Here is a 21,298-nt window from a genome sequence, read left to right as displayed (position 1 = left end):
TGTCATAAAAAAAAAAAAAAAAAAAGAGAGGATGTTAAGATACGTCTCCGAGGAAATGAATTTTAACTGTGTTAAAACGCGTTAAACACGATACAATGTACGTGTACATATAATACTACGTATATAAGGGCTCGGCCTTACTTCGTCCTCCTCTGACTCTGACGTATTACGTTAGCGACAGAGAAATATGAGTAAAGTAGTAAAAAGCTTGGATCAAATTCATCGAATACATTTTTATGTTACGACAGATTATGTACATTTGACGCACATAGGCCAACCTAGCTTAATCTTAAACTTATCAACGCGATAATCATTTTTAATATCGTATAAATAAATAAACATAGCGTAGGCTGAACCAGATAAATATGCAGTCGCCAATACGGTTTGCAATAATAATAATTCGACGAGTCCATCTTCGATTCGACAGTCGGTCGACTGTACGACAAATATACATATACCGTCCGAATGAAAAATTACTTAGAGAAGAAAAGTTGTTCGATCGGATCGCATAATTAGCAAATTCCTGTTTAAATATGAACGTTTAATAGGTTATCATCTTCCTTTTATTTGCGGTAAATACATACATATAGAAATCGCTAGGCGATTTAACGGCGTACATTTTCTTTAATTATCCTTTTACGTATTAACCGTGGCTCCTATCGTACCTGTTGTAATTATCGGCAGAGGTAATTCGTCACGACAACCATCGAACGAGACCATCGACGTATAAGTTATCTACGAATTGCGTAAAAGTAATCGTAAAACTTGGTACAACTCGCGCGTAGACCTTGGAAAACCTTTGAAAGCGACGAGAATCCTTTGCTCTTTATCGTTCGTTCGCTCGAGTTGATAAGTCGGTAAAATAATTCTCGTAAAGCGGCTAAATTAGATCGCGTATATCATTTTGATTTTTCCAGTTCTCCGTAAAGAGTTCAGCTTTTAAATAACCCTTGATCGAAATTTAAAGCCGAGTAAATACGAATAAGACGAGAAAGGAATAAAAGTAACACGTGGACTGCGGATATTTATGCAGACTCTTCGACTTTGTCGTTAAGATAACGCTTTAACGTTCTAACATTAACAGAATAATCAAACTTGTTGTATGTTACGAGATATAATACCCGTCAAAATACACTGTACGTACTATTTATCATATATACCGATTTACACGAGTCCTTTACACGTACTTTTTACGATCAGATCCAACTATACGTAAAATTTCGTATCATTCTCTTTTCAGTTTCTACTTTTATTTATTATTTATTAGTTATTATTTATTATTTATTACCATCGTGCTAGTACTATCGGGGCATCTTTTTATCCGGTGCCTTGTCTCGTACTAAACATTCTTCTACCTATTATTATCATTGCTATTGTTATTGTTATTATTATTAGTATTATTATTATTATTATATAGGTATAGAGTGATTTTTCGTATTTGCGACAAGAACTTATCAAGATCAACGCTTCTTTCACGAGCAGCGAACGAAATCGCGTCGTAGACGTAATTTCGTAGAAACTGAAACAGCCGATAAGCTTTGTGCTTCTATAGTTTGACGAATAACGACAAATATAGCTATAGTCTGCGAAACGTGAAACGGGACACTCTGTGTAATTATTTCCTCGGATACTACGTCGTTAAAACAAATACGTTCGTATAGGTTTATTTAAAAAACATATTTTTTCGTTGTTTACGTTTATGATATAGAAACCAGTTTGTAGAGTAATTCCTACACTTACGTACGTTTCGTTCTCCGTACGTTGAATCGAATCGATGGACGCTTGTGTGTGCTTGTACGTATCTCGCGAAGCGTGAATTTTGTAGGAACGTGGCTAAATTACAACAAGCGTCGTATCGCTCTCTCCTTGATCGAAACAAGCTATCCGGCATTTTTTCATTTCTCAAGATACGTCGCAATCATATCGTATAGACTGTTTGGAAATTATACTGTATATACGTCTATAATTATAATATATACGACTAGATATTTTAGGCGAAACGAGGAAAAACAAAGATGGCACGTTCTAACTTGCATTTACTTTTGGCATTTGTAATATTTCTGCCTGTCGCTCACTCCTACCCATGCTGCGTATCTCCGCGATTCTAAATCTCTCACAAATGCATAAATATCCGCCGTCCGATACTTTTCCAACTCTTTCTCTAACATTTTTCCAACGCGATAGAAACATAAATTTGATCTGGGTTCGATCAACGTTCGAATAAACGCTAACGCGGACAAAGTCAGGTTCGCATAAAAATTGTAAAACTGTTAATTAAACGGTCTAATTGTAAAAGAAGAGAAAGAAACGGCCCGCGTACGTGTATTTTATCTCGATTGCTGTTTGCAACGGCAGTAAATTCTAGCTACAGATGAAACGCACCGAATCGTGCACGATCCGTCGTCGCTTTTACAATTGGATCGAGGCACGAGCTTCAGGTGATCGCAGTTGCGATCTGTCGGAAGGAAGGTCGTTTATACGTTGTGCGCGAAGCTCGAGTTTAAAGGAAATTTTGTTTCACCCGTCGGCGCTCATGCACTCGCAACCAATCAACGACGATTATTACCAACGACGTTATTAATAAATAGCAGGCACGCTCGATCAACCATGTAACTTTTTGTACTAATAGAAATCACATTTTCGTATTTACGAAGACACGTGCTTTTCCTATCTTGCGTTTTACGCTTTATCGTAACTTAAACGTAAGTTACTAAACGCAGCAAGAACGTAAGACGTAGAGTATTGGAAAAACATCTATCGTTATACAGCTAAGAAACGATTAAGAAACGCGTTAAAAAGAAAATGGCGCATTTTTCATCGGTTAGATATGGAAAAGGTTACGGGATTAACTTAATAAGGAGCGAGTGTCGCTAGCGATCGCTAGCGATCCAGCCTATTTTCTGAGTCGAGGCGGAAGCACGTTGGTCGGCGATGGCGTTGGACTGCTGCTACACGATCTGCTCAACGCTCTGTGAGGCTCAACGCTGAGGAAACTCTTGTCGCTGGTCGGCGACGCCGAGATGATTTCTGGCTCGGCAGGGCTGGGACAGCGTCGTTGCGAGCACGTTGACAAGCTACTTCTCGATAACGTTTGCAACGGTATTTGGTAGATTCTTATCGGCTTCCAGTCGCCCTGACTGTCTATAGAAAGCAAAAGACAATTATTCTCGATTATATCGATTTCCTACTCGTATCAACGTTAGTTACTATACTATACTATAACGCCAGATATAGTACGTCATGATTTTCTAGACTTTTCGATTTAGCAAGTTGTTGGCACAGTGTTGGCGCGTAAACGTGTTTATCGCTGCAAGCGTATTTTATATATATATATACCGTATACATATCGTTCTAAATAAATAAATAGATAAATAAATAAATAAATAAATAAAATAAATTATCCTATTAGGATAAATGTAGAATAAGTAGAATAAGTAGAAAATGACGATCGGTTTGGAGAAGACGGACACGTACTTTGCTGATTGGATCGAGACGTAGAAGATTGGGGGAAAGGAGGCGGACTGGAAACCGGTTCTTCCTTGTCCATGGGTTTCGAGTCCAGGCGAATTCTTTCGCATTTTCCAGGCAGAAATTCCGGAGCCGTTGTGGCGAAGAAGATGTCTTGCTTCGAAGTGATTAGATTCAGGTTTGGCATGGCGATCGTGTGCACCAAATTTCCATTGATTATCAATCGTATCTCCATGGTGTCGTTGGTAAAGGCGATCACGTAGGGAAAGGCACAGGCTGAAAGTTTGTATCGGGACACGAAGGATTATCGAAAAATAAAGAACGACGAAACGTAAAGATGCAAAGATACGTTACCTATTGCCGCAGGAACGGAATTCCAGTTGAAATCGAATTCCGTTGCTACGGTATTCTCTTCTAAGAGTTTTTGAAAGTGACACGTATCTGCGGTAAGAAAGGCAGGTAAGCGAGTATCGATCGACCACGTCGTTGTTGCATCGCTGCCACCAATTCTTCCTCCGTTTAACCATAATTCTACCGTTTATTATATTTATTAAATTCTTCGGTTTCCCATTTCGCTTCTTATTCGACTTTTAGCTAGATCGATATACGTAGGCACGACGTATCGTTGAAATCGAACGACGACCTTCTATCTTTAAATTTTGTCTACCTTTAAATTTACATTTTTCACCTTTATTCGGCTGTTTACAATTTTCAACTGTACTTTCGTATTACGTCGCTCTTTCGTCGAGTATACTACAGTAAGTACAACAGGCCAAAGAACCTTTACGTTTTTTACTTTACTTTACGACTTTGATACGTTCGATCGGTTTAGCGTATAGCGGTGCGTTTGCTCCAACCTCTATACTATATACATATATAAATACGTACTGTTGTAGCAGAGTAACAATTCGGGTTCTTCGTCTTCGCAGAGATCCAAAGCAGCCACCACGTGTGGTTTCGGTGTTCCCTCGATGTGAAGAATTCTCGTGCTTCCAGAAGCTGAGATCAATTCAAAATGATGTCGGACACCGCAGCAAAGCGTCCATTCGTTGTTCGAATCTGTATTTTCTACTATCGTTACCAACGTCGGAGATTCGCTGGCGTTCAACTCCTTCAAATGCAAAAATCCTTCCACGGTGTCTGTGTCCGTAGCGGAACACCATGCGGTCCACGCGGCGCTATGTTTCCATTGGAAAACTATCAAACGTCGGCCGACCGCTACGCACTAAATAAAATAAAAAACGATATCCGAATTACCAAGGTAATCTGAATTTCTCTATTATCGTCCTATATTTATTCCTATATTTCCTATATTTATAATTCCTATATTTATAATTTACTCGAACAAAACTACTACTAACAAAAATATACATAACTATCGTACGAGTAGTTCAAGTAATTGTTAGACAAATGGAAGATTAGATAAATTTGCTTTTTACTCGGTCCGGTAGATTCTAGGGTCTCGATGCCATCGCCATTGATACATCGTACACGCACCTATACTATACTATACTATGTTTAGCGACGCGATCCGAAAATCTTGGAATCCTGATAGAATATATATATATATATATATATATATATATATATATATATATATATATATATATAAGATAAATTGGCAGACGATTCGAATTCGATCGGAGTCTGGAATCTTTTAGTATTTTTACGACAATTCCGAGTCCGATGATACGCTGTTTCGACAAAAGCAATGGAAAACACTCGCCTACGAAACACATTTAAACTTTCGCGACTTACTACTCGCCATACGATCCAGATATTTTCAGCTTCGAATCGTGTTCCAAGCGATTTTCAAGCGTTTGCGATCCCAATACGCGTATTACGTTAAAAAACAAAGAAAAACTCATCTTTATACGAACAGCCAAAGCTTCGACAGCAAGATCGTAAATTATCGAGCTTTTAATCGATATATATCGGATATATTTATCGGATATAAATATACGCAGCAGTGTAGCGGATGTAGCTTCCATGTGCAAACAAAGCTTAAATAAGCAAAATTACATAAGAAGAATCGATTCCAAGTATAAGCGCTAATTCGAAAATAATTTCTTTAAATATTTCAGCAACGCGAAGCAACGATCGTTTTTCGCGTCTGTTTACACGTTACAAACACGATTGCTTTGCGTCAGCCGATCCACGCGAGTTACATCTGTACAGCGGTTTTTACTCGAGAAATTACGTAAATTGTCGACAACTCGAAAAATTAAGCCGCCACTGACCTTTCCTTGACAGCAACGTTTTTCGTCGTCTCGAGTCGATTGTCCAAATACAGTCTATTTTATAAACATACGCGCTACGTACTGCGTACGTTCGGTTAAAACGATAAATCGAAATAAGAGGAAAAATGTATATAAAAGTTGCTCGTACGAAACGATCAACTCTCTCCACTCGACAATTTCAATTCTTGGGAAAAATTTGAAAAGCCACTGTCGTCTATTCTTTTTCTCTCTCCTTTTTCCTTTTCTCTTGTTCGGTACATACCATGCGCAAATGAGAGCCACCAGGCATAGTAACGGTGTATAAATGGCAGCCCCGAGTTCTAGGTAGTCTTCTTTCCTTTATATGCGCTCGTCCTCTAACAGCCAAGGGACGAACACGAACACGAGTACGACGAATCAAGGGCTTAAATTTTGTAGTGGCTCGCGTGAAATTGTCGCAATCGTTTTCTTCGCTTTCGTCGCCGTCGTCGTCCGCATCGTCCTCGTCGCCATTGTCTTCGCACTCTTGATCGTCTTCACGATCGTTTGCAATTTCGGCAGACCTACTCGTCGTGCTATTCTCGAATTCTCTTAGACGAAAAACGTACACGTTGCTATCTTTGCCTTTATCACCGGCTCGAAACAACAATATTCCGTGTTGCTCGACCACGTCTAGCTGTTTAATTTGCACGGACTCGTCGAAGATCAGTCTGTGCGATAAACTGTCTGAAACAGAAAATGCATTGGAAGGTTCTTGCGTTTTGTAATTTCGTAGTTAGGAACAGAGAGAGAGAGAGAGAGAGAGCATCGGTTTTCTCTGTCCTCGACGAAGGAAAGCGTGCTCTCCTTTTATATATTTTATTATTTCATATATTTCATATTGTTATTTCATACACGCGTCATCTTCTTTCTTTCTTTCCTTTCTTCCTTTATGCTAACGAGGTTTTCGCTTAATAAATAAATCAATTTTCTGATTGTACAGTTTCGCACAATTTGTAAGAGAAGACGTATTTTCGAAAATATTCCCTGTAATGGTAAAATAAGGTTTTGATAATGCTCGATTCACCTTCGATCAGAAAAGTTCCATTCTCGGTAGCCAAGATCAGCTTGTTATCCAGCCAAACGTCGCCGCATACGACTTCGTGCTGGAAATCCGGATAGATACACCTCGGCTCCCACGGTCTAGGCTTCAAAGGACCAGCAGTGGCCAAGGAAGTTGGCGCCAAACCTCTGACGATCGCTTCGAGTTTCAGGGCCTGTCCGACGCGCACCATCTCCACGGCACGGGTCTCCTCGCGACGTCGACCTGGAGCCTCCACGACATCCGACAATGCTCGTCGGTTTAACATACTCTGCGAAAATTTCATCGATTTTCCTTTCTACGGGGAGGGTGTGCCGCCAACAGTTAATACATACAGCTAGTACAGTTTTCGTTGCTCGCCAGGCGACGCGGGCGGTTCGGAAATACGTGCAAAGGCGGAGAAAAGTGGCAATTTACCGTTTTCACGATCATTTTTAACGGCAACGCGCTATTAAAAGAGACGCTCGAAGCCAGAATTCACGTTGTATCATCTTTTACGTACTCGTTATCGTGCGATAGCTTTGGTCGAATAACGCCTATGTACAAGAAAACGCGTCGAAGCTTGTGTAAATATTGTATTTCGAGTAGTTTTATCCGCGTAGACGAACGAATTCGCGATAAATATTCCTGATAAATACTCGCGATTGCAATTACAAACAGCGTACTAATTAAAGGCAGCTTGACCGAATCTTTCAGCATTTTATCCAAAGTATTCTAGTATTTCTTACATGCCTTCTAATTCGGATTTCCCTAATTTGGCTTTCTAGCTACAAGTCGTCCGACGAATTTTCAACACGAAGAATATTATAGATGCGATAACGAACGAATCGAAACGCATTACTCGAACAAATAACAGCAAAACCGTGTTTTATTAATAACAACGAATAATACCGCAAGCACGTATAAATACAGAGATGTTCGATACTGGATAACAACGAGTACACAGGTGCCGATAATACTGTCGGAAGTAAGAGCAACTTTATCAAAGAAGGATCTAAAAGCGAGAGGAAATGCATATAAATATGATTGATCGATTAGACTTACGTTGCTCTTGCTCTCCTGCGAGTGTTCTTGATACATATCCCGAAGAAGAGCGTCCAGGGTCCGAGCGAACGTTGGCGTGTTGAACGTGGCTTTCTCGCCGTTTATTAACTTGACGAGAAGAAATTCTCGCAGGGTGTACGGGTCCTGGAACACAGGCGGGCATGGAAGGCTCGGGCCAAACAGAGGAACGTTTTCGTCGCAGTAAATGGCCACGCACCATCCTTTGCCGTTTTCTTCGGCCGATACCACGGCAAACACGTCTGTATTTGTAAATGTATCGCGTGAACGTCGAATTAACGATCTTGTTTATCCTTAGGAAAATATACAAGAAGATGGTGAAAGAAGACGTTGGAAGAAAGAGTTTTCTCCGCAAAAGTGGCGTGTATTTGCGAGAATGGGCCGAACACATTGTTCGCGAAGGTGCGAACTCGTCGACCACCAGCTGCAAATTTGCGCCGCGCATCGTCCATTGTAGCAGAACCGACAAACAGGTCTGCGACTTTGCAGCCGGCCGGTCGGTGGGTCAGGTTATTTACGGTAAAAATGGTATCGTCTGCGGTATATCGTTATGTAACCGTCGTTATATTACGGGATTCTTAGGAGCTGCGACCAGACATTAGCTCGTCAAAATGACAATTACGTCGACTAACGTCTCCCTCGACCTCGAAACCAATCGTTTCGCTCTCGTTCGAAACATTTCTCCACACGATTCGGTTATATCGCGGTTATATCGGTTATATCCGAAAAGATCGCAGCTCTTGCCTACACGGATAGACGTATTTATATTTTTATCTTACTTTGTTCTTTCCTCCTTATCTTACCGATCGATTAAAAATGATATTAGAAACTCAGCCTAGATCGAAAAAATGTAGATAAATGGCGTATCGACTTACGGGTAAATTGACTTTTGATGCAGTTTGGGTTGAAAGTGTCTATGGCGTTCGAGTCATCCGTGTAAATGATGTTAACGATATCGTTACCGATGTGTCGCTTTCTCTCCAATTGTTGCGGGTTGTCCTTCGAATAGGGAAGCATCGTACTCACATGGTACATCACTTCGTGTCCCGCGTACACCGTATAATAACTCTCGTTGCGAGTCATGTCGCCTGCAAACGTTCAGAGAGAGTTCGCACTTTGAAGAAGAAACTCGAAAAAAATACAACACGAAGAAAAAATAACAACGACGACAAACGAACATGAAAAACTAGCGTTTACCTTACCGTCGACCATATTTTCAAACCATAGCTACCACCTACTAACTACATAGAAACGGAAATAAGAACGGTACCTTTTACGTCTAAACCATCTCGATACTTGTCCCAATTCTTCAGTTCTATCCTCTCGCCCACAATTTCCAGGAACTTGTCAAAATCTGGACTACCCTTCTCTGTAAACCGAGCGAACAGATCGCGTATCGAGACGAATTACGAATCAACGTTGGAATCGTATTTTTCTAAAACTTGAAACTCGCTATGAAACGGATACAAGGCGGTGAAAAATTGCTCGCGTAACAGTGCTATAGACTCGCGAGAAGCTACTTTTTCGTACGACGGTTAAAATGCTTGAAACGATCGAAACGGTTAAAACGGTCGTAATAGGTGGAACGTACGCTTTAAGCGAAAGCGACCGCCGTTCTTCCGCATAGTCGTCCAAGTTTCAAGGGTTGGTCGATTCGTCTTGGTTAAATTTCAATCGAAACTTTTCCTCCGCTTACCGTTGGATAGCATTTCGTCGTCGGTCGTTTGCCCTTTCTTCGCGTATATCACGCCAAACTTGAAGTTGACGGAACCCTCTTGCTCTTCCAGCAACAGCAGATCCTGCGATGCAAAAATTTCCAAAAGTTCAACTCCACCGTCTCCTTCTTACGATTTCCTACAGTTTCTCGCAATTTCGTACGGTTTCTGCCGTTTTCCCACACACACACACACTTGTAGAAATAAAGACGGAAAAGCTGTTTCTTATTAAGTTAATCGCAGGATTGGCCACTTACCTTTTGAAAACCTCGCGCGGAGCCTTATCGAGTTTCTCAAGACCAAAGAAATTGCTGAAATTTTACCAATTAGTTACTTCAACTTGACTTAATTTTAATTTAACCGAAGAAAATTAGCAATCAACGAGCAGTAAGCAAGTCCGTACCTCAAGATCTGCCTGATCGTCATCGTTTTGTTCGCAGAGTATGGCAGCGATATCTTCTGTGCGCCCTAAATTCGTTACTCTTTCATTCATCGATCGCTGTAAACTTTTTTTTGCCTCGCCTTTCTCTTACATAGTGTCTTTTAATACGTAATAACATCCGAAGAAAAAGTGTGGCTATAAAAAGTCACAGTATCGACACTGTTTAGTAATAAAACGGTTCGTTCTACCGTTCACCTACTAATCAATCGATTCTCGAGAGATTCGCAAGAACGTTCGATTCTCTAGCATTTAGCGGTAGACTTTCGTGCGTTTCGTTCTATGAAAATGAAACGCGGAGAACGCGATAAGTAGATAACGGTATCCTTCGTTGCGAGATAAGGCTATGTGCCGATACTTCTTCTATATATAACTATACATGGGTATAGCGTGCAAGTGCGTTGGCATTTTTCACGTAGAAATCTGCTTTTAGAAATTCATTCGTAGCAAGCGTACCGACGCCTAACTTTTTATCGCTTTCGATTTCTGTCCAAGATAATTGCACAAAGGGATCGTCAATTTATTCCGCGATTCGTTCGTTACTCGTCCATCGAATAATCTTTAAAACGACGAAACGCGATCAGCTGTACGCGAAACCCGGTACACGAAAAACATATCGTTCGTCAAAGTACGATGTTGGAAACGGTCAGCTCCGCGGTAAATTTAGTCTTTCTTATTTTCTATAATTTACTTTTATCGTCTTATCGCCGATATTTACGTTTACATTTTATTTTTTCATTAGTTTCGATCAAATCATCGTTCATTTCGAATAGAAAAGTATCTGACAAGTTGCAGTAGTTGTCGTAGAGGTACGTAGAAGTACAGGCGGATACTCACAGTTTTTCTCCATAAAATAACTCTGTAATGCGGCACGCTTTGATCGCTGACTTCGCTCGTCACCACCGATAGAAACAAGGGATTCCTTTCTTGGTCCGCGGCAACGTAATTTTGATGCACTGTAAACCAATTTTTCATCGAGTGACAAATATTTTCGATATACGTATAAGTAAGTAAGTAAGTAAGTAAAGTAAGAAATTATACGGATAACTGTTGAAGTGGTTACCACTTCTAAGAAAACTCTACATCTGGCCTTTTTAGTTTTCTCAAGCACTGAAGCCATCGACAGCGTGTAGACAAAAGACTGCGACGAAGTCAGGCCATAAACAGTAGACAGGCGACGTTGGCTTCGGGGTTTTTCAGTTATTAGGTAACACAGCTAGCGTGCGGATCTGGACCAGCTCAAATTGTATTTTTACTTATTACACTTCTATTTAAATATATTTTCTACCTTACAATTTATCCACGTGTTTTCTCTGTTTACACACCGAATAACCTCAACAGGTTATGGGCCCAGGGCTGTAAATTGCAAGGTAGCAACGTGAAGTGAAGAAATTGTTAAAGTGTTGTGCTTAGTAAAATAAGGGATAGTGCTAAAATGGAATCAGCAAGTGCGAAGGTCGAGATGTTACGCGGCGAAGAAAATTGGTTCCAGTGGCGTTTTGTTATGCGTACACTTTTGGAGGAAGATGACGACCTGATCAACGTGTGTGAAGGGAATTTGTGTCATCCAGGTAACAGCGCGGAGAAAGAAATCGCTCGTGGAAGATTTTTGAAAGCAGATCGATTAGCGAGAAAATTAATCGTGACCTCAGTAGGAAAGAAACCGTTGGATCTTCTTTTATGTTGCACGACAGCACATGAAATGTGAAAAAAGCTGAATACAGTATATGACATGAAGTCGGATGAGAATTTAAATATGGTCCAGAAGCAGTTCTTCGATTTTAAATGGGAAGAATCTGAAAATGTCTCTTACAACCTATCAAAGTTGGAACTCATAGCGGCGAAGATGAAAGTCCTTGGGAGTGAAATTGGCGAGAAAATGCTGATAACACGCATTTTATCGGTGTTACCAAACAAATTCGATCATTTTCACAGTGCGTGGGATTCCGTGGAAGAAGAAAAGAAGACCTTAGACAGGCTTAGTACCAGGCTGATGACGGAAGAAATTAGATGGAAGGAAGACGACCAGGAAACATCGGTGGCACTGGTAACAAAAGGTAATAATTATAAAAGGGAACAGCAGAAGCAGTCAAGTAAACGTGAATACGAGAAACAAGGACCAAGTTGCTTTAACTGTGGAAAAGTTGGCCATCTGAAGAAGGATTGCTTTAGATGCTTTATATGCAAAAGGAAAGGCCACACCAGCAAAAACTGTTTTAAAAATAACAAAAGAAGCAACAGTAGAGACAACCAGGAACCTAGAAACCAAAATCGGGATCACAGCGGAATTCGTCTATTAGGAAGTACCTCAGCGATACAAACGGCAAACCCTGATGTTTGGATAATCGACTCAGGAGCTACGGATCACATGACAGGACGACGGGAATGGTTCAGCGTTTTCGAAGAATTCGATAACACGGTGAAGATAGAGATCGGCGATGGTACGTTCATGGATGCGTGCGGCAAAGGAAAAATCAGAGTAGACTTTTGTGGACGGCAAATGGGTAACATGTACAATGAACGATGTTCTATACGTACCAGGTATGAAAAGAAATCTGTTTTCGATTAGATCTGTCGCAAGAAGGGGCATAGATTTTTGTATTTCAAAGGAAGGGACCAATTGCATATTTTTACAAAATCAGAAAATAATAGCAAGAGGTTCTGTTATCGGAAATTTGTATAAAGTAGATATGCGAGTTATCATACCGTCAGTTTGTAATTTTAGCAATAGAGCGGAGTCAAACGCGGACACATTGCAGTTATGGCACGAACGGCTATGTCATCAGAACATCAGACATGTTAAAGAATTCTTAAAGAATTCAAATATGAAAGTTGTAGAGGATAATAACTTTTTCTGTGAAAGTTGCGCGTACGGGAAACAGCATAGATCGAGTTTTCACGAGAAAATCAATCGGGCGAATAAACCTCGCGAAATTATTTATACGGATGTATGTGGACCTATGGAAGTCGAGTCATTAGGCAAGAAACTGTATTTTCTGACATTTAAAGATGATTTTTCAAAATTCACAAAGATTTACTTCTTACGACGTAAGTCAGAAGTAATTGAAAAACTAAAAACCTTTTGCCTAGAAGTTGAAAATCAATTTAAGGATAAAATTAAAGAAATTCATAGTGATGGAGGGAAAGAATTCCAAAATAAAGAAGTCAAAGAATTTTTAAGAAGTCAGGGAATTAGGCACACGATTAACGTCCCATACACTCCTGAACAGAATGGTGTCGCAGAAAGGGAAAATAGAACAATAGTAGAGGCAGGTCGGTCGATGCTATATTCGAAACCAAATCTACCGCTGTTCTTATGGGCCGAAGCCATGAACACAGCAGTACATGTCATAAATAAGACGGGGCCGACAAGACAAGATAAGAAAACACCATATGAACTGTGGTACGGGAAACCGCCGAATTTAGAAAAGTTTAGGGTTTTCGGTACTGAGTGCTTTGCTCACATACCTGCGGAGAAAAGGACAAAACTTGACAAAAAGGCTAACAAAGGATATTTGGTAGGCTATTTAGATGACGGACGAGGGTATCGAGTGTACGTGCCAACAGTAAAAAATGTAATATTAAGCCGTGACGTAATATTTAAGCCTGAACTAGAAAATGCGAAATTCGTAAAATTAAGTTTACCGAAAATTGTCGAGCGCGAAGATGTGAGTGCGCAGAGCGATGGAGCATGTACGTATGAAAGTGCAGAGAGTGAACATGAAAAACAACCTCATGGAACTAGCGACAATGTGAGACAATTGAGAGATAGAGATAAGATCAAACGAACCGATTTTTATGGTAACCCAGTAACGTACGTAGCGAAAAAATTACCGGTGGATTTTAACGAAGCGATGAGATCCGAAAAGAAAGAGTTATGGGAAACAGCTATGAATGATGAAATGAAATCGCACCATGAAAATAAGACGTGGATACTTGTAGAAAGACCTAAAGATCAGAAGGTACTTAGCAATAGGTGGGTTTTAACGATAAAGCTAAATCCGGACAACTCGGAACGATACAAAGCGCGACTTGTAATAAAAGGGTGTTCACAGAAAGAAGGCATAGATTATAAGGAAACATATAGTCCCGTTGCTCGGTTTGGCACAATTAGATTAATGCTCAGTATTGCAGCCAAAAATAATTTACACCTCGGACAGTTCGACATTAAAACCGCATTCTTATATGGAAGTCTGAAAGAAGATATTTATATGAAACAACCTAAAGGTTATGATGATGGTACAAATCGGGTTTGTAAATTGCTAAAAAGCCTATATGGCTTAAAGCAGTCTCCAAGATGTTGGACGGAACGTTTCACAAAATTTATCTCGAACTTAAAATTTTATCAGAGTAACGCAGATCCTTGTTTTTATATTTATACAGAAGACGACAAATTAATGTTGATGACCATATACGTAGACGATGGACTGGTAGCAGCTTCAGACGAATCTTTAATTGATAAATTCTTCGATGATTTAAATAAAGAATTCAAAATTACGAGTTCGAAAGAAGTAAAGAGTTTTCTTGGACTTGAAATTAATAGATTAGAAGATGGTTCAATATTCATTCATCAGAGTAGGTATATCGAAAACATATTGGAAAAATTTAATATGAATGAGGCAAACAGTGTTTTTACACCTATCGAGACTAATTGGAACGAAAGTAACATAGGCGATAATGATTGTAACGCACCATACAGAGAAGCCGTAGGGAACTTAATGTTTTTACAAACCGTAAGTAGGCCAGATATTAGTTTTGCAATAAATATAGCGGCGAGACACTTAGAGAATCCAAACCAGTATCAATGGAAATTAGTCAAACGAATTTTGCGCTACATAAAAGGGACCGCAGACATGGGACTCTTATATACAAAAGCAGGCAGTCTCGAAACCTTTAGCGACGCTGACTATGCAGGCGACAAAGAAACAAGAAAGTCGACATCAGGCGTTGTATGTAAGTATGCGAATGCGGCCATCACATGGCAATGTAAGCGACAACAATGTATAGCTCTATCTACGACCGAAGCTGAATATGTCAGTGCAGCCTCAGGAGCGAAAGAAATTATGTGGCTAAAGAAAATATTTCTTGAATGTAAATTAGAGATCCTTAAGTATATGCTATGTGTAGACAATACTAGTGCCGTGAAATTAATTAAGAATCCAGAATTCCATCAAAGAAGTAAGCATATTGACGTAAGATATCATTTCTTGCGAGATTTATACAATAGAGGCGAAATTGATATAACGTATGTAACAAGCGAAGAGCAATTGGCAGATATATGTACAAAGGCGTTGCCAAAACCGAGATTTGAATATTTAAGGAAAAAGTTAGGTTTGAAAAGTAAAAAAGATATTAAGAGGTAATTGTTTGTAAACATGTAGAGTTTTTAGGGAGGGTGTCGAAGTGATTATTACTTCTCAAAAAAAAAAAGAGGAAAAACTCTACATGATCTGTTTAGTCTTCTAGCTTTTTTTTTGTGTAATAAATTAATTTGTATGGAAAAGAGAAAGGCGGCTGGCAAATGTACTTGAGAAGGCATTGACAAATTAATTTTCAGATATTTACGACAAGAGTTAGAAAATATTAAGAGATAATTTGTAAATTTGAGATAATTGTTTGTAGGGATGTAGAGTTTTAGGGAGGGTGTTGAAGTGGTTACCACTTCTAAGAAAACTCTACATCTGGTCTTTTTTAGTTTTCTCAAGCACTGAAACCATCGACAGCGTGTAGACAAAAGACTGCGACGAAGTCAGGCCATAAACAGTAGACAGGCGACGTTGGCTTCGGGGTTTTTCAGTTATTAGGTAACACAGCTAGCGTGCGGATCTGGACCAGCTCAAATTGTATTTTTACTTATTACACTTCTATTTAAATATATTTTCTACCTTACAATTTATCCACGTGTTTTCTCTGTTTACACACCGAATAACCTCAACAATAACGAATTTTTTACGATAATAAACGTAAAAGACTGTCGGACGAGAACGGATCGAGCTAAATCCAAAATAAAAGAATAGGATATTGCTTGAAAAACGCTTGAATAGGATATTGTTCATCCGTCGTTCCTCTTATCCTGTACATGTATATCGAATATACGTACACTGATACTCTAAAAGACTCGTATAACATAACAGCATGTTCTTTACTCATGTTTTCCGAGAAAGTATTTGAAGTACCAGCGCGTTTGGTACTCTGGATTTTCCAATATCGGCGTACTCGGTGATCCGAACATCTGCACACGTGCAAAATCAGTTTCGCCACGGACGTAATCAAATTTTCTGTTAAACGAGGGGAAAGAAGCGGCGCAAGTGGAAAGCGGAAAGCAGGAATATCGCGTGTTTCATGCCTAATTTCTACCTTACTAATTAATTATCTAACTGTACAGAATTACATCGCATTACATCGAATGAATTAGGATCGCTAATAAACAAGTGCCTTTTAGAAACCATTTATATAGTCAGTTACAGCGACGAATACCTTTGTCGCGCATCGTCCACGAATAATCAAAGTAAACGCATTCCAGCATCGTTTTATCGAATTATCTGCGAAGCCGGTACTCCCACCGATCTTATCTCAATTCGTTAACGATAACTTATATATGGTTCGTTGAAAAGCACCACGACGATCAGTCGTCCATGGTACGCGGATGGATGGATGGTACTCGCTTCTCGATAAAAAATGAAAATTAAACAATATCCGGTTTCAATATGGCATATCCGGTTTCTGGATATTTACGAGTTTGCTCGTTCTTCGAATATTTCCAACGCGTTAACGAGTATTTTGTACGTCGTTGAAACTAACATGCCGCCGTAACAAAGAAGAAGGAATTTTATCAAGTTGAGAGAACCAGTTAAAAAGCAAACGGATTCGTATAATTACCGATCTCTTACTTCTTCTTTCTCGCCCGGCGAATCACCGTTCTCCACTCGAAATCTTCTTCCATTGTCGGACCCGTCTTGCTCCATTTGTGGCAGCTGAAACGCACCATATCGAGAGACTAAGGTTAGCGAGACCGTGCGAATCTCCTCCGACGACACACGGAAAAAGGAAAAGGAGACGAGAAACAGATAGACCGTCCCCTTTCTCGGCGCTATCGTTGCGCGCGCCTTTCTTCCTTTCGGAACGCGTGCACGAAAAACTATTTTAAAAATAGTCTCGCGTACCATGTCTCGCGTATTACGCGTTACTGCCAAATTCTCTCGGCGCGCACATCTATATCAAGTCGATTTTCAATCGCCCACTCTCCATACAAATGACCACCGCGCTGCTTTCCAAACTCACCATTTCCACGCTGCCGTAATATCGCCTGGAGAGGACACCCCGCCTCGAAATGGCATCCGTGCTGCATCTGAAAATATCATACTGTAATATCGAAAAATAAGGATAGAAAATTTTTTTTTCCGATTACTTACAATTTATTAATATTAAATTGAATATACAAATATAAATTGGACAGAGAACGATATTTATTTAACGGAAACTAAATGCAATACTCGTATCTATATCAAATAACTTTGCAGTTATTTGATCACTCTCGTCACAACGAATCTAACACACACACTCTCTCTCTCTAACAACTCTATCAATTCTCACGACTCTACTCTTCGACGACTCGAAACCTCTAACGACTCTACTCTTCGACGACTCAATTAGCTCTGATCTTCGCCAATACACTCCTGCCCGGTCGTGCTCGCTCTTGCTCTCGTCCTCTCACACACATACACACTTTTCGGCTCACATACTCTGGCCTCTCGATTGCCACTCCTTGAAATGTGAAACCGTACCACTGTTTTGACGCTGCTTATCCTTTCTCGCGTCGCTGTTACTAGGCGCTCTTGGATGTAAACAAACCACGAAAGACGACGTACACGGTGTTTTCTAATTTCAGCCGATCTCCAATCAAAGCTATTCTACGATATTACAATACGCGTTTAACGTTCTACGCGGCCACGACGAAACGAAGAAACGGTCGCGGTCTCTTTTGCCCAGCTTCCTGCCCGTGTTTATTGCTTCTTTCCCAGCAAAAAATCTGGGTTAACGAGCCCCCTAAGAAACGAACCACACGTTTCCCGATGAAATTCTTTCTTTACGGCAGACACTCGGTCGCAATTATTTTTCACCCGAGTTATCCAAATAATTCTGCTGTACGATTTGCCGGTGCTCGTTAAAACTTTCCACGATATCCGAACCATCGAATAATAGTTTCTCTAATAGTGTCGTTGCTCTTGTTTCTAGTCGAATTCAGAGTGGCGAGTGAATCTCTATAGCAAGGTTCATCGATTACCAAAGCGTATAACCGCGATCGGTTGACGATCGTCGAACCAGTAGCAAACTACAACCAGCCCCTAAACACTGCTCTATCCAATACATCCGTCCAATTTTGCGTATCCGTCCGACTTTGTCGCGTTTACGCGTCGATACGATCGTCGTTGACGCGTATCTCTAAAAGAACAAACGATTGAAAATATGGAAACAGGTAACTCGGAGAAATTATTAGGTCCGAAAAGGTAAGGAAAATTCAAAGGATAAACTATAGTATCCGGAGTGGACAATTTTTCAGCCTTTTGCCGTTTGTCCTCGTATCTTCTCGCGGGTATTTTACGAGTTTTAGACCTAAACTCTGTGTACGATCTTAGCCATAGCGTACGATATGGTATATATATACCTCGATTCTAGCAATAACCTTCGACACAGCGCGAATTACGTTCGTACTCGTATAGCGATACGAGCGATACGCGTCGCCGTCTCATTCGATGCAATAGCGATGCGTAGAATCGTAAGCGATGATAAACGGTTAGCAGAGCAGCGAAGGAAGTTTCCAACGAGAATTTATCCGCAACGAGATTTTCGCCTTGCGTTTTTCCGCTTTCCAATCGTTTTTCGTGTTTTCATGCGTGTTTTCATGCGTGTTTTCATGCGTGTTTTCATCGAACCGGTTACTTCGAACGCCTCGTAGCGGCAAACCCAATATATCGAATATATAAAATAGCGCGCGTTACTATACGACACGCGTTATAACTGCTATATCGTATCGCGAACTCGTATATCGCTTAGCCGTTTCCCGACACAACGATAATAGACCATGTTTAAAGAAACGTACGCATGATGACTGGATCGTCGGTGAAGATGCGCGCAACGAGCAGCAGACGACAAGGCAGGCACGCAAACCGATCTCGACCTGTTCCTCTGGATCGTCCGAGAAGCAGGCAACGTCTCTTCGTCGCTGTCGCTTTCCGTCACCGAATTCCCATTTCCAGCGCAACTCTCCCTTCCCCCTTTGCTTCGCTTGCTCGAGAAATTCTTCTCCTCTATGCCGACGGTCGTCGACGAGGTCGAGCTCACCGACAACGAGACTGCCGACACGTTCGTCGACGAGCCGCTCGTCAACGAGACTCCTCGCAAACGAGACACCAGCTTTATGTCCAAGCACAACATCTTTCCACTCTCTCTTCTCTTTCCTCTTTAATTTCCCCCTTTAAATAGTTTTCCCGCCATCTTTACCGATGCACAGTTTCCGTTTCCGTTTCCACGATCTCGTAATTGCTCGAAACAGCACCTTTCTTCTACTCGAAATGTTCACCTTTAATCCGATCCGGTAAAAAACGTCCGTCTTATTATACGCGAGATATTAACGTGTACAGCGTCATTTTCCTACCAAAGCCACAGCAACGACAGAAAATCGTAGAAAGCACGTCGTACACTTTCGTCGTGTGCGAAAACTTTGCACACTGCAACCTTCCGATAATACGTCGATACCGTAGCTTCCCCCGTAGCTCTGTTACGTTCTTTGCCTCTTTCAAATCGATCGCTGTATTAGATATGTTACAAACGATTACTATGTTCAACGACGAACAATACCAACTTAACCACCGATTTACGCTAAGAAGATCGTAGATTTACCATTTGCAAAGGAAAAAGAACGTTTGTTAATTTCTGAATTCTAGTTTCTTCTTTGCTTCGTCTCGTTTACTAAAATCAGCCAGTCAAGATATTATCTTCGTATCGATGTCGTAGAATGTAAATACTTTTTGTAAGAGCGTACAAAATATCGAGCAGAGGGCAAACGGATAAACGAATACATTGTTCAGAGATGTCGAATCGATCCGATTCGAGGATCGTTTCCGAAATTTCATTATTAAGAGAAGGTCGACCGATAACCAGATTCGAATTCCCTCGCCTCGAATCCGTATTTCCAGAAACAGAGTCGGAATTACTCTGTCAACACCTTACCACGACCAGTATTCCGTTCGCATAATTATAATAATTTCTCGGTTCATCCTCATTAAGAGCTACAACGAATTCCAATACTTGGCCAGCGTAACTGTAGCCACCAACTGTTGCAACGGCTACGAAAAGTATTTGTACGTCCTTCTAAGTATTACAGCATTTACTATTTTATTACTATTTAATTGCGCTCGAATATACAAAGTTTCGTATCTTTACTCGTTTAGTCGTATGTATTTTCATACGACAGCGAGAAATTTATTTTCCAAAAACGAATTCGAACGCTACAAAGCGAGCGTTAGCGAGTTTTACATTTCATTCCGATTTATACGTAGATGCTGAATTTTGTATATACGTAGCTGGAAAATCGCTCGAGGGCGAAAGATGCGACAATTCCGAACAAAAGTAGCAAAGTAGTAGCAAAAGTAGCAAATGTAACAAGAAATCTGGATAACAGTCTAAACTACAGCCTTAAACAGAGATCTCCGAGTATATAACGAACTTGATACCATCGCTAGTTATCTGTTGAAAGCTTCGAGGTTCGTAGCATTGGTGCCAAGTTGCGTGATTTATTACCATCGATAAACCACCTTTTTTAAACATGCTGTGTTACGCCGGGCCTCTCTGCCTGGCCCAGGTCACACACCGCGGGCCAGACGGACACCAGATGTCCGCTTTTCCGTACGGCGTACCCTCAATATCCTTAAGCACCCGTCATAAACCCGAGTCACTTGCCTGCTAAGGTCCTTCAAAACAAACAAACATCTGTGTCCGAAGCATTTCTAAAGACTATTGTCTACCACGGCGGGACAAGGGAAAGTTAGTTTTCTCACGTGCGCTGCAACCTTCCTCCCACTAACCACTTTCTCTCGAGGGTGGTTAAGACCCTTCGGTTAACCAATTAACAGCGAAACCTGTTTCCCTCACTCTCTTAACTAACATCGGCACCAACAAATCCGATGGTCCCGTGCGCTAGACACACCCATCCTTAGCTTTCCTCCGACACAGCATCGTCACTCAACTTCACTTCTTCTACATCGTTGGAAAAGTCAACTACTAAGTATACGCTAATGCCCAGCGGGGCAGTCTA

General features: G+C 40.6%; 1 pseudogene across 1 annotated transcript; it reads right to left on the bottom strand.

Moving 5' to 3' along the window:
• Positions 1-526: 526 nt before the first annotated feature.
• On the bottom strand, positions 527-20,112 carry LOC117162298 (GTPase-activating Rap/Ran-GAP domain-like protein 3; annotated as a pseudogene). The gene is made up of 17 exons (XR_013060924.1): positions 19,085-20,112; positions 17,266-17,332; positions 16,875-16,958; positions 16,117-16,216; positions 10,822-10,940; positions 9,949-10,013; positions 9,799-9,856; positions 9,527-9,629; positions 9,101-9,199; positions 8,706-8,918; positions 7,813-8,072; positions 6,754-7,039; positions 5,971-6,413; positions 4,357-4,693; positions 3,823-3,909; positions 3,475-3,744; positions 527-3,141 (listed from the first exon to the last, which is right to left on the bottom strand). The product of XR_013060924.1 is annotated as a GTPase-activating Rap/Ran-GAP domain-like protein 3 (transcript).
• Positions 20,113-21,298: the final 1,186 nt, after the last annotated feature.

This window comes from Bombus vancouverensis, unplaced genomic scaffold, assembly GCF_051014615.1.
Source record: "Bombus vancouverensis nearcticus unplaced genomic scaffold, iyBomVanc1_principal scaffold0027, whole genome shotgun sequence".
In the NCBI taxonomy this organism is placed as follows: domain Eukaryota; kingdom Metazoa; phylum Arthropoda; class Insecta; order Hymenoptera; family Apidae; genus Bombus; species Bombus vancouverensis.
The sequence above is the reverse complement of the archived record's forward strand: the minus strand, read 5'-3'. Positions and strand labels throughout refer to the sequence as shown.